Here is a 5,000-nt window from a genome sequence, read left to right as displayed (position 1 = left end):
GCACAATTCCCCAAACACCGGTCCGATAATACGCGCGCATATCCCCAAACACCGGCCCGATAATACGCGCACAATTCCCCAAACACCGGCGCGGATTTCAGCCACTAGTGGCGGGCACAAGTCCCCAAACACTAGCCAAGTTCTCAGCCACTAGTGGCGGGCACGATTCCCCAAACACCGGTCCGATAATACGCGCGCATATCCCCAAACACCGGCCCGATAATACGCGCACAATTCCCCAAACACCGGCGCGGATTTCAGCCACTATTGGCGGGCACAAGTCCCCCAACACTAGCCCGGGATTCAGCCACTAGTGGCGGGCACGATTCCCCAAACACCGGTCCGATAATACGCGCGCATATCCCCAAACACCGGCCCGATAATACGCGCACAATTCCCCAAACACCGGCCCGGATTTCAGCCACTAGTGGCGGGCACAAGTCCCCAAACACTAGCCAAGTTCTCAGCCACTAGTGGCGGGCACAATTCCCCAAACACCGGTCCGATAATACGCGCGCATATCCCCAAACACCGGCCCGATAATACGCGCACAATTCCCCAAACACCGGCGCGGATTTCAGCCACTATTGGCGGGCACAAGTCCCCCAACACTAGCCCGGGATTCAGCCACTATTGGCGGGCACAAGTCCCCCAACACTAGCCCGGGATTCAGCCACTAGTGGCGGGCACGATTCCCCAAACACCGGTCCGATAATACGCGCGCATATCCCCAAACACCGGCCCGATAAAACGCGCACAATTCCCCAAACACCGGCCCGGATTTCAGCCACTAGTGGCGGGCACAAGTCCCCAAACACTAGCCAAGTTCTCAGCCACTAGTGGCGGGCACAATTCCCCAAACACCGGTCCGATAATACGCGCGCATATCCCCAAACACCGGCCCGATAATACGCGCACAATTCCCCAAACACCGGCGCGGATTTCAGCCACTAGTGGCGGGCACAAGTCCCCAAACACTAGCCAAGTTCTCAGCCACTAGTGGCGGGCACGATTCCCCAAACACCGGTCCGATAATACGCGCGCATATCCCCAAACACCGGCCCGATAATACGCGCACAATTCCCCAAACACCGGCGCGGATTTCAGCCACTATTGGCGGGCACAAGTCCCTCAACACTAGCCCGGATTTCAGCCACTATTGGAGGGCACAAGTCCCCCAACACTAGCCCAGTTCTCAGCCACTAGTGGCGGGCACAATTCCCCAAACACCGGTCCGATAATACGCGCGCATATCCCCAAACACCGGCCCGATAATACGCGCACAATTCCCCAAACACCGGCGCGGATTTCAGCCACTATTGGCGGGCACAAGTCCCCCAACACTAGCCCGGGATTCAGCCACTAGTGGCGGGCACGATTCCCCAAACACCGGTCCGATAATACGCGCGCATATCCCCAAACACCGGCCCGATAATACGCGCACAATTCCCCAAACACCGGCGCGGATTTCAGCCACTATTGGCGGGCACAAGTCCCCCAACACTAGCCCGGGATTCAGCCACTAGTGGCGGGCACGATTCCCCAAACACCGGTCCGATAATACGCGCGCATATCCCCAAACACCGGCCCGATAATACGCGCGCATATCCCCAAACACCGGCCCGATAATACGCGCACAATTCCCCAAACACCGGCGCGGATTTCAGCCACTATTGGCGGGCACAAGTCCCCCAACACTAGCCCGGGATTCAGCCACTAGTGGCGGGCACGATTCCCCAAACACCGGTCCGATAATACGCGCGCATATCCCCAAACACCGGCCCGATAATACGCGCACAATTCCCCAAACACCGGCGCGGATTTCAGCCACTATTGGCGGGCACAAGTCCCCCAACACTAGCCCGGGATTCAGCCACTAGTGGCGGGCACGATTCCCCAAACACCGGCCCGATAATACGCGCACAATTCCCCAAACACCGGCGCGGATTTCAGCCACTAGTGGCGGGCACAAGTCCCCCAACACTAGCCAAGTTCTCAGCCACTATTGGCGGGCACAAGTCCCCCAACACTAGCCCGGGATTCAGCCACTAGTGGCGGGCACGATTCCCCAAACACCGGTCCGATAATACGCGCGCATATCCCCAAACACCGGCCCGATAATACGCGCACAATTCCCCAAACACCGGCCCGGATTTCAGCCACTAGTGGCGGGCACAAGTCCCCAAACACTAGCCAAGTTCTCAGCCACTAGTGGCGGGCACAATTCCCCAAACACCGGTCCGATAATACGCGCGCATATCCCCAAACACCGGCCCGATAATACGCGCACAATTCCCCAAACACCGGCGCGGATTTCAGCCACTATTGGCGGGCACAAGTCCCCCAACACTAGCCCGGGATTCAGCCACTAGTGGCGGGCACGATTCCCCAAACACCGGTCCGATAATACGCGCGCATATCCCCAAACACCGGCCCGATAATACGCGCACAATTCCCCAAACACCGGCGCGGATTTCAGCCACTATTGGCGGGCACAAGTCCCCCAACACTAGCCCGGGATTCAGCCACTAGTGGCGGGCACGATTCCCCAAACACCGGTCCGATAATACGCGCGCATATCCCCAAACACCGGCCCGATAATACGCGCGCATATCCCCAAACACCGGCCCGATAATACGCGCACAATTCCCCAAACACCGGCCCGGATTTCAGCCACTAGTGGCGGGCACAAGTCCCCCAACACTAGCCCAGTTCTCAGCCACTAGTGGCGGGCACAATTCCCCAAACACCGGTCCGATAATACGCGCGCATATCCCCAAACACCGGCCCGATAATACGCGCACAATTCCCCAAACACCGGCGCGGATTTCAGCCACTATTGGCGGGCACAAGTCCCCCAACACTAGCCCGGGATTCAGCCACTAGTGGCGGGCACGATTCCCCAAACACCGGTCCGATAATACGCGCGCATATCCCCAAACACCGGCGCGGATTTCAGCCACTATTGGCGGGCACAAGTCCCCCAACACTAGCCCGGGATTCAGCCACTAGTGGCGGGCACGATTCCCCAAACACCGGTCCGATAATACGCGCGCATATCCCCAAACACCGGCCCGATAATACGCGCGCATATCCCCAAACACCGGCCCGATAATACGCGCACAATTCCCCAAACACCGGCGCGGATTTCAGCCACTATTGGCGGGCACAAGTCCCCCAACACTAGCCCGGGATTCAGCCACTAGTGGCGGGCACGATTCCCCAAACACCGGTCCGATAATACGCGCGCATATCCCCAAACACCGGCCCGATAATACGCGCACAATTCCCCAAACACCGGCGCGGATTTCAGCCACTATTGGCGGGCACAAGTCCCCCAACACTAGCCCGGGATTCAGCCACTAGTGGCGGGCACGATTCCCCAAACACCGGCCCGATAATACGCGCACAATTCCCCAAACACCGGCGCGGATTTCAGCCACTAGTGGCGGGCACAAGTCCCCCAACACTAGCCAAGTTCTCAGCCACTATTGGCGGGCACAAGTCCCCCAACACTAGCCCGGGATTCAGCCACTAGTGGCGGGCACGATTCCCCAAACACCGGTCCGATAATACGCGCGCATATCCCCAAACACCGGCCCGATAATACGCGCACAATTCCCCAAACACCGGCCCGGATTTCAGCCACTAGTGGCGGGCACAAGTCCCCAAACACTAGCCAAGTTCTCAGCCACTAGTGGCGGGCACAATTCCCCAAACACCGGTCCGATAATACGCGCGCATATCCCCAAACACCGGCCCGATAATACGCGCACAATTCCCCAAACACCGGCGCGGATTTCAGCCACTATTGGCGGGCACAAGTCCCCCAACACTAGCCCGGGATTCAGCCACTAGTGGCGGGCACGATTCCCCAAACACCGGTCCGATAATACGCGCGCATATCCCCAAACACCGGCCCGATAATACGCGCACAATTCCCCAAACACCGGCGCGGATTTCAGCCACTATTGGCGGGCACAAGTCCCCCAACACTAGCCCGGGATTCAGCCACTAGTGGCGGGCACGATTCCCCAAACACCGGTCCGATAATACGCGCGCATATCCCCAAACACCGGCCCGATAATACGCGCGCATATCCCCAAACACCGGCCCGATAATACGCGCACAATTCCCCAAACACCGGCCCGGATTTCAGCCACTAGTGGCGGGCACAAGTCCCCCAACACTAGCCCAGTTCTCAGCCACTAGTGGCGGGCACAATTCCCCAAACACCGGTCCGATAATACGCGCGCATATCCCCAAACACCGGCCCGATAATACGCGCACAATTCCCCAAACACCGGCGCGGATTTCAGCCACTATTGGCGGGCACAAGTCCCCCAACACTAGCCCGGGATTCAGCCACTAGTGGCGGGCACGATTCCCCAAACACCGGTCCGATAATACGCGCGCATATCCCCAAACACCGGCCCGATAATACGCGCACAATTCCCCAAACACCGGCGCGGATTTCAGCCACTAGTGGCGGGCACAAGTCCCCCAACACTAGCCCGGGATTCAGCCACTAGTGGCGGGCACAATTCCCCAAACACCGGTCCGATAATACGCGCGCATATCCCCAAACACCGGCCCGATAATACGCGCACAATTCCCCAAACACCGGCGCGGATTTCAGCCACTATTGGCGGGCACAAGTCCCCCAACACTAGCCCGGGATTCAGCCACTAGTGGCGGGCACGATTCCCCAAACACCGGTCCGATAATACGCGCGCATATCCCCAAACACCGGCCCGATAATACGCGCACAATTCCCCAAACACCGGCGCGGATTTCAGCCACTATTGGCGGGCACAAGTCCCCCAACACTAGCCCGGGATTCAGCCACTAGTGGCGGGCACGATTCCCCAAACACCGGTCCGATAATACGCGCGCATATCCCCAAACACCGGCCCGATAATACGCGCGCATATCCCCAAACACCGGCCCGATAATACGCGCACAATTCCCCAAACACCGGCCCGGATTTCAGCCACTAG

This window comes from Urocampus carinirostris, unplaced genomic scaffold (genome assembly GCF_059441175.1).
Source record: "Urocampus carinirostris isolate Australia breed hairy pipefish unplaced genomic scaffold, RoL_Ucar_1.0 HiC_scaffold_120, whole genome shotgun sequence".
In the NCBI taxonomy this organism is placed as follows: Eukaryota; Metazoa; Chordata; class Actinopteri; order Syngnathiformes; family Syngnathidae; genus Urocampus; species Urocampus carinirostris.
The sequence above is the reverse complement of the archived record's forward strand: the minus strand, read 5'-3'. Positions refer to the sequence as shown.